Raw genomic sequence first — 9,469 nt, 5'->3', positions numbered from 1 at the left:
TGGGGTGACTTTGAAAATGTTCAAAAGAAAAATGCAAAAAGTTGAAAGTTGTCAAGTATTGAAATGCCAAAAATCAAAAAGTTGGTTTGGGGAGGGTAATGCATCCTTTGAGTCTGCATTTGCATTTGTTATATTCACGTTTATTACATTTTCGGTTTGCATTGTCTCTTATTTTCACAAAAAAAATGAAAAATCCAAAAAAAATAGAAAATTCAAAAAAATATTCACGTTTACTTTTGCATATAGGTTGAGTCGGAACGATAGATTTCAATGATGAAATTGCACTACTTTTAGTCCTTTTTGCTTAAGCCTTACGAAAAATTGATATCTCTTTAGCTTTGTCTTATTGTATATCTACAAGTTAATGTTAAAATTTAGCTGAACAAATAGACTTGACCTGAAATTTTGGCAACCTACTCATAATTTCTAAGATTTAGAGCCTTAAAACTGGTGTCATTTATGACCAGCTCATATAGGATTGTGAGTAGTTACTCCTTGCATAGCATGTATCATTAATTTGCACAAATATGAAATTGAATTGCTTTTTTTTGCCTACGTACATTCGGGTTAGTGGTTGGTGTCACATGCAGGAAGGTGCTTACATCACCTTTCTTCTATTTTTACCCATTAAACTCCACATTTAGCCAAATTTGCCTTTTGACCCTTAACTACATCCAAATTTAGCCTGCCTTGTGAAGCTAGTTTAGATTCATTTTTGCGGTATTTGTTTATTGAGCCGAGTTTGTTTTGTATTTGATGATTTGGAGTTGTTGATATATGGAGAAAGGAGGATAATGAAATTGAAATAAAAATAAAAAAAAGCTGAAAAAAAGAAAGAAAAATAAAAAAAAGCCGAAGAAAAGAAAAGAAAAAGAGAAAAAGAAAATTTGAAAAAAGAATTGAATAAAAGTCGGTTTTGCTTCAATGTTTTATCTTTATCTTTTGAGGAGTTGATTTTATATGGCTTAATGAGTTTGTATGCCAACCAAGGGCATTTGTGTTTATTTTTGATGGTTTTGAAGCGGATGTTGTCGTTTGGTTTTGTTAGGTAGCTAGCTTGACTTATTACCCTCACATATCTAAAAATGTTATGTCCTTCTTACCCATTGCCTCACTTTTGCATATTTTTGTAAGTCCTCGGCTGTGACGGGACCTTGATTGGTTGGAATGTATGTGTACGGTAGTGAGAATTTTCTATCATATTAGTTGCATGCATGTCTATGTGTTCGTCGTTTAGGTGAGCGATAATATTTCTTTCTCTCTTACATTCTTATGCTTACCCTTTGCTTCATGAGAGAAGAGTGACCCGTGAGAGTTCATTTTTAAAGGTCTTACAAGGTCGACAGTTCAACTCTATTATAAACATCATACAACTCATTTGCATTTTATAGTTTTGCTGTAAGTGTAAGTTTGTTTGCATTAAACCAGTTTAAGTGGACAATTTGTAGCTAGCTCTGAGCTTTCTTTTCCGTTCCATTAGTATTGCATATAGTTTGCTTGGGGACAAGCAAAGGTTTGGTTTGGGGAGGTTTGATACGTGCATTTTATATAGTCTTTTTTAGCCTTTATTGCACGTATTTCTATGCGATTCTCGTAGTATTATGCTACAAATGTCCCCCGGATAGTCTACTTTGGTTTGCTTTGATTTATTTGCAGGAATGTACCAAAGAAGGCGGAATTGAGCCTCTTTATCGTCCCTTAGCCTGCATTTACGGAGATTGAAGAACTAGAGCAAGATTGCCTTTGCCTCCGGAAGCGTCAATTCATCTCGGAAGCCAAATCAACGAGCAAGGAGCTGGTCCTGTGGTGTTGGACTCGATCGAAGGCTTTTGGTGACTTATCTGTTCGATCGAGTAGATAGGGATGGTGAGAAGACCTCGATCGAGACCCTGCTGTTCTCGATTGAGAGGTGGCCTTTTTGTGGTTCTCGATTGAGTAGATGTTTTACTCGATCGAGAGGTTTAGTCAGAGGATTGCTCGATCGAGATTTTCTCGCCTAGACTTAATATCTTAATTACGTTTTAGGTTAATAAAGTGTCTCTCTTATAAATAAGAGAGACTCAATTAGGTTTAATGATCTTATCTTTCAATCACTAATCCTGGAGTATTAAGCAGACACTTTTCTTCTCTTGTTAAACGTTACTTTGTTCTCTATTTCCGGATCCTAAACCTTTGTAATTTTTCTTGACTCTCTTCATTTAATTTAATTCTCCCTTTGCATATTTAATATCTTTCTCTTAAATTTCTGTCTTTATTAGTTTTGTTATCAGTTTATGCAATTTCTTTCTTATTCATCTTAATACCATGTCTTTTATTATAATTGTTGTTATTTTCATTATGAATATGCGTAGCTAAATCCGTTAGTGCTAGGATTAGGGGAGCCATGATAGGGAAGCAATAATGTTATAATTAGATTAGTCAGTTTTTATTGTGAGAATTGATTCATAGCAATTTAATTGTAATCATTTAGTTGAGTGAACGCTTCTAAACTAGTTAATTCGGTTAAATTCAGACCTAGATCGGAAGATTGGAATGAATAAACCTGTTATGAACAATAGACTACACTAATGAGTGCGGAAGCTAAGTTTGTGGTATTTTAGGGCGGATAGCGGACCGGAAGGACCTTTCCTTTACCCTTCTCACATCAGATCGACTGAGCTTACCTTTAGCAGAATTGTGTAAAATCGTGGTGAACCGACATCCTGGCATTCTTCTCTCTCTTTGATTACACCTTTATTTCATTTTGCTATCTTTATCGTTCTCTCTCTTTTCTTTGCATTTCGTTCAGTAGTTTAGTTAAAACAATTCAAACACCCCCAATTTGTTACCGTGACAGACTAGAATGACAAATAGATATATTAGCCTCCTTGTGGAGTACGATACCCGACTTACCTCTACTATATTAGTTAGAGTCGGTTGGTTTATTTTTGATAGGGTTGCGACAACCGTGTCACACAGCCTACGGCTCAAAGCAGATACGACCTGTACAGCACTTACTCGATCGAGTAACAACACCCACTCGATTGGGTAGAGGTCACTCGATCGAGTACTTCAACTCCAGAACCTGACCAGAACGTACAACAAAACGCACTCGATCAAGTCACTTACGTACTCGATCGAGTAGCCCCCACTCGATCGAGTACTCCTCCTACTCGATCCAGTTGCACAAAACAGCAAGGACTGTTCAACTTAGCCATAAACCCACTCGATCGAGCTGTTCCTACTCGATCGAGTCCACCCCTGTAATACACGTCCTTTTAGGGACCCGTTGACCGATGTTGACCGACCTTAGAGGCGTGTTGTAGCCTTTGGGAATTCGTACAAGTGGTGTCTCGTGTTGTGATAGACCTTGGGTTGAGTGGTACTCGATCTAGTCGAGGCTACTCGGTCGAGTAGCTTGGGTACTCGATCGAGTAAAGGCCACTCGATTGAGTGAGTTGGTTACTCGATCGAGTAGCGTCTTTTCAGCGAGGATTTATAATCGTGTTTTGATAGAATCACAAATCTTTTCCACCTCCTTCCTTCAGAACTAGATGTCGCCTTAACTCATTTCCTTCACCATAGTTCCTTCTATGGGAGCCTTTGAGGATGCTTGTGCCTTGGGGGTAGGTTTCGTGAGTCGGGTAGCAGTCTTGACGCCGATATGCGATGCGTACGTATGTCATCATCATCATCTTTGTCGTTGTTATTTCTTGTAGGGTGCTAGCGATAGTAATAGGTGTTTGTACTATTTGTATAGGGTTTTGCTTGCTTGGTTGATGTCATGTGATTGATCAAGGAATCGCTACGGTTGGCTAAATGTAGGTTCACCTACTTAGTTTCTGTTGGTTTTTTAGTGTGTCGGTTGTTGTGCTGATTGTAGTGTCAGGGTGGTTGATTGATTATGGTAATCGGTTGGTGTTGTGTTGTTTTGTTTATTGTTGTTGTGGTGCAGCTGATTGTGAATGATTGTCTGTGGTTCTCGATGTGCGTCCTCGGCTGAGTGAAGTCACTTGCGGGCGTGGCTTCACGCCCTAGTTTCGCCATTCGTGGAACCCGCCACGGGAGGGGATGTGCACATTAATGGGATAGGGTTATCGCCCGGTATGATGAGCGGGGCTTAGGTGGGAACGGCTGCGGTCCCCCACTGGCAGGGCTGGTCCAGTGGACGGTCGGTGACGGTGAATGATCGGAGATGTGGTGTGTGTGTGTGTGTGTGTGTGTGTGTGTGTGTGTGTGTGTGTGTGTGTGTGTGTGTGTGTGTGTGTGTGTGTTTTGTGTACTTGTGTAGTGTCTGTGGTTGTTGATGTGTTGCCTCAGTTGCTGACCTTTTGTGGTTTGTCTTTGTTTGTTCTCTTGTCTCTGTCGTGATCCCTTATGGTGAGCAGTCGGTCTTTCAGGTGAGGTCTTGGATGATAGCTGAAGTCTTGGCAGGGATGGGTCCTTCACAAGTTACGTCAGAGATAGTTCACATAAGGATGTTGAGTTGTATCTTTTGTTTTTAGTAGTTTGGTTAGATCACTTGTAATAATTATAAATGTTCTTTTATCAACTTTTGATTATTACTTTCCTCGGGCAACCGAGATGGTAACGCCTTTATATGCTAGGGAAGGTCTTGTTAAGGCTCCTTGGTATATGGGGGTGTTACAAAGTGGTATCAGAGCGACGATTTTGGAACCTGTAACTAATGAGCCTAATGAATGTAGTGAGTCTAATAAAATGAACCTGGTGTATGTATCTTGGGAGCCCCTGCTGATGCTATATTTTGGGTGAGTAGGCGCCCTCATCTCAAAATCATGGCCCCATTATGCTTAAGCCAGTCACTGGGTAAGGGAAAGTTAAGTCGGTAATTATGTGCCTAGTGTGTATAGTGGTTATGTTAGAAATAGCTGTGTGAATAGTGGGTATGATATCATTAGTTGCGATGAAGTCTCTGTTGATAATAATATGTATGAGTTGAGATGGAGGTGTATGAAAGTAGTGGAAGTGGTGGAAATCTCGTAGTACATGACAGTGGGTATGATGTAGTGATGGTAACGATTGTTCCGGATAGTTGGTGTTAGTGGTCAATATAATGAACTTATGAGCCTTGTGTGTGTAGTAATACTGATAATTTATAAGTTGTGGATTTGTGGTGATGATTATCAAAATAGTATTGGATGAATATAATAGATGGTTGGTTGAATGCTTCCGCATGTGACATGATCAAGTTGAGTAGTTTGTATATGTTGTGGTATAGTTAAATTTCTAATAAATTTGAATGGCAAGTAATGGTTGAATGATTAGACGAATGCTTAGAGTGATATGATTAGTGGTTACATGGTCAAGGATACTAGTGTGTGATTGGATTTTCTTTGTTATAGTCATAGTTGTATGAGTAGAAATAGGAGGATATGTGTGAAAATGTGCATGATAAAAGTAAGAGATTAAACATTTAATTGGTTAACGGTTGGCATAAAATAAAATGAATGTGTTTAGTGGAGTAATGTGTTTGCAAGGATATATGCTTTGAGCTTGTGTAGTAGTAATTAATACGTGAATGAGTATAATAATCTGTGACGGTTTCCAAAGTTATTTTGGAATCGACACGCGTTGCTGTTTTGCAGGGATTTTATCTAGACTCGTAATTGTTGACCGTGTATCTAACTTTACTTGACCGCGTATGAGTGCCTACTAGACCGAGTTGACCTCATTCGATCTAGTTAGGAAGCTATAACGTCGAGAAAGTTGGGATTTCCTACGAAAATTCGACCGAGAAGCTCCAACTCGATCGAGTAGAGGCCACTCGATCGAGTAACCTACTTACTCGATCGAGTAAGTGAACAGTACCCGGAGAATTGCGGGTTCATAAACCCATTCTTTTGTTTATTCTTCTTATTCCTTCCTTATTTTCGCAAACCCTAATTCCCAAATCCCTCTCAAACCCTTTGATTCTTGTGACTGTGGTGGTTCAATTTGGTGTTTTCTTGTATGAATTCGTTCTTTTTGCTTTCTAATTGATTAAGGTATGAATGCTTACTCTATTTTGATGTTTTTAATTAGTTAGAATCATATAGGATGATGAAAAGTGTTGAAAAATCGATTTACATGTGTTAAAATTTGCTTCTAATTGTTGCAATATGATCTAGATGCTTCCTTTGATGATTATTGTTCTTAACTATGCAAAAATCGAAGCAAGTTGGGGAAAAGGATGTCTCGAAATTTTTAGGGTTTAAGAAATCGAATTGATTTTTGGTTGTCTATTGTATATAAAAGGATAAAAATTGAGTAATATGTGTTATATATATCATGTATAGAGTTGATTTTTGTGATCTTCACTCAAAAATCCGTCTAAAAACTTCGTCTTAAAAGTGCCCCAAACTAAATTTCGTCTCATGTTATTGTGAAATTGGTTGGTATATGAAGATGTTTTGAAGGTTTGCGTTATAAAGGAGGTAGTAATAATGATAATTCATGCCAAATATGTCAAAACTTTTACAGCTGTACATCCCGTCTGATAACTGGAAATTGGAAATTTTACTTGTGATTTTGGGATTGTTGGTGATAGTGTGTACTTAGATGATTCTTTTATGATCAAACATGTATGCTTTGTATGTTTTCATGTATATATGGTGGTATATTTAATTGTATGCTGAAACAGATGCCGAGACCGACAGTAGGGACCAGACAAAGTAAGAGGGGTAGGGCTTCTGAGCCCGAAATTGGGGAGGGGAGTGGACCGGTAGTCCTGGCTGTACCCGAGTACCCGTCTGTGGTATTTGTTGATTTCACACAAAGAAAAAGGTTTGTGGCTTTACAGTCTCAGAAGATGAGACCAACCCGCTGCATTGACACGACCCTTTTGGATGATCTGGGTATTGAGACTGATGTCAGACATATCTTTGAGACCTTGGGGTTGACCGGGTTGTACCGCCTACGAAAGCATTCGTATGCCTTTCTGACCCTCGAGTTCATGAGCTCGTTTAAATACGAGCCGGTGGAACAAACTGTGGAGTCTCGTCTCATGAATACCAGCTTTGTCTTGACCATGGACTTGTTTGCTTCTCACCTTGGCTTGGCTAAGCCTGTCAAGGGAGCCCTTTGTGACATACCGACCGAGTGTGGGGTTTGCAGTCTTATGCCTTGTATCACCGGGAAATCAGCTCCCACTGCTAGTAACACGTTGATCAATGATGTGGAACATGTCACTTTGAAGATCTTTCTTCGTGCTTTGTTGTGTCTTCTCTACGAGAGATTGGATGTGAGTAAGTTGAACTCACATGAGTTGATGCTTCTGATGGCGTACCTTAACCCGAGCGGACTGAGAGAGTGACCTTTAGTGCTCCCGCCATATTGTATGCCAGTCTTGCTTTGATGGCCTCGTCTGACACTAGGATCCTGAGTTGTGGTGCCATTGCCACACGGTTAGCTGAGAAGCTAACTTCCTTTGAAGCTTTTCCAGCCTACACCCCTTTAGCCACCCTGGTGCCTACCTTGGATAGAGTTTACTTCCTCGACCTGAAATGGTTGAGAACCTTGGACGATGGCAGTTTAGCGTGGAGTGTGTGGGGCATGAGTTGGATGAAGATACCAGCTCCTGAGCACCTCCCACCGACAGAGCCTTTACCTGCGGCAGTTATATCTGCCTATTTTGACGAGGAGGAGGAGGAGGTTGTGCATCCTGCTAGGTACACATATTTTATCGACCCGGAGATCCTCCGAGTAATGCCTGAGCCGAGGAACGGGGGAAAACATGAGAGCTGAGGAGGATCGACCTAGGATGGGGAGAGGGCCACACCGAGTACGAGAGAGAGTGGCTGAGACTCAGCCACCACAGCCGGTACCACCACAGTATCCGTTTCCTGGTTACCCTTCTTTTGATACCCCGGAGATGCGTGACAGCTAATTGGCCGAGACAGTGTCCTCTACCTTGACGATCCGGAACTTGCATGAGATGGCGCATGTTCAGGGTATTGGGACCTCGGGACCTCATCCGGTTTGGTGGATGGGAGTCGGAGACAGCAGCAGGGTTTTCCACTCTTACGGGGTGGACATGTCTACTTAGGGAGAGCCGCAGGCGTACCCTTATGGTGGTTTGACCCCTTGGTTCGTGAGACTAGATGCTGGAGCTGGTGGTGATGCGGTTCTTGGTGCGTCAGGAGCAGGCACTTCGGGTGGTGGTGGTGATGAGGATGCAGTGATGGATGAGCAGCAGCAGCAGAAGTGATGATACTCCGTTTCTTTCTGTTATGTTTGTAGTTTATGATGGATGTTAGTTGTTTCGGTTGGTACTTTTCTTTTGAACTTGGTTTGTATCGGTGGTCATAAAGCCGTACTTGCTTATTTCTAGACTTTTTTTACAGGATTTGTGGCCGGGTTATCATCCCGACTCGTAGTTATGTGATTATATAGCTTGTGTTTTGACTTCTGGGTAATTCTTGACCTATAACAACTCGATCGAGTAACTGCAGGTGTGTCTATTAGAAGGGTATTCTGATCTCGGGCTACTCGATCGAGTAGCTAAGATACTCGATCGAGTAGGGCCAGCTCGATCGAGTGCCTCACCAACTCGATCGAGTGTCACTGTTACAGGAACTTTTCGAGATTTAAATTGTTTGAATGCTTTTATTTTTGGATGTTTCGATATTAGTCATGGTTGTTGATGGTTTGTAGCATGTTTTAGTCTCATTATTAGTCACGTTTTGACTTGTGCTTGAGTTATAAGTGAAATTTGTGAGATATAGGTGTGATGGGACAATGACACATATTGTTGCGGGAACTTGGCATGCGAGTGATGTTGTTTAAGTTCATATTTGCATATGTACATATCTATAGCGTATGAGTAATGGTTATGTGGTGTCGGATGTCATGGGTGGATAGAGACTTGAGCAATTCACGCAGTCTTAGTAGCATTTGTGTTACCATGTAAGCTTCATGCATGTACCGTCTGTCGTGGTTTGGTAGTGTGTAATTCCAATAGTTTACGTTTATATGGGTTGTGATCGCATAGTGTCCATTAGTAAAGTACCGTGTGTATATGAATCAATGTTAGTGATGGTTTATGAGTAATGTCAATAAAATGTAATAGGTGTCGGGTTAAGGGACAAGGAAGTCGTTCGATGGTGAACTTCAGGGACGAAGTTCCTTTTTAGAGGGGAAGAGTAATATCGCAAAGGAAAAATGTCGTAATTATCACAATTTTGCAGTATGTTTGTGATGTTTTATAGTATCTTTTTACATTTAAAGGATGAGTTTATAATTGTTTTAATAGTTTTGTTGTGGGAATTGTATAATTGAGTGAGAGTGAATAATTGTCGAACAAAATGGCATGTCGTTATACCTTATTTTCAGTAATCATTCGTTATGTTATCATGAGAATATGATGTCATGAGCAGTAGCGGGGTTGTCATCAGTAGTTTTGCGTTGTGCGTCTATGAATCATACATTGTTGTGAATCTATGATAGGACCGTTGTGTTGCATGTTTTGTGTTGGTAATTGTTGGCCAGTGAT

Source organism: Silene latifolia, chromosome Y, assembly GCF_048544455.1.
Source record: "Silene latifolia isolate original U9 population chromosome Y, ASM4854445v1, whole genome shotgun sequence".
NCBI lineage: Eukaryota > Viridiplantae > Streptophyta > Magnoliopsida > Caryophyllales > Caryophyllaceae > Silene > Silene latifolia.
The sequence above is the reverse complement of the archived record's forward strand: the minus strand, read 5'-3'. Positions refer to the sequence as shown.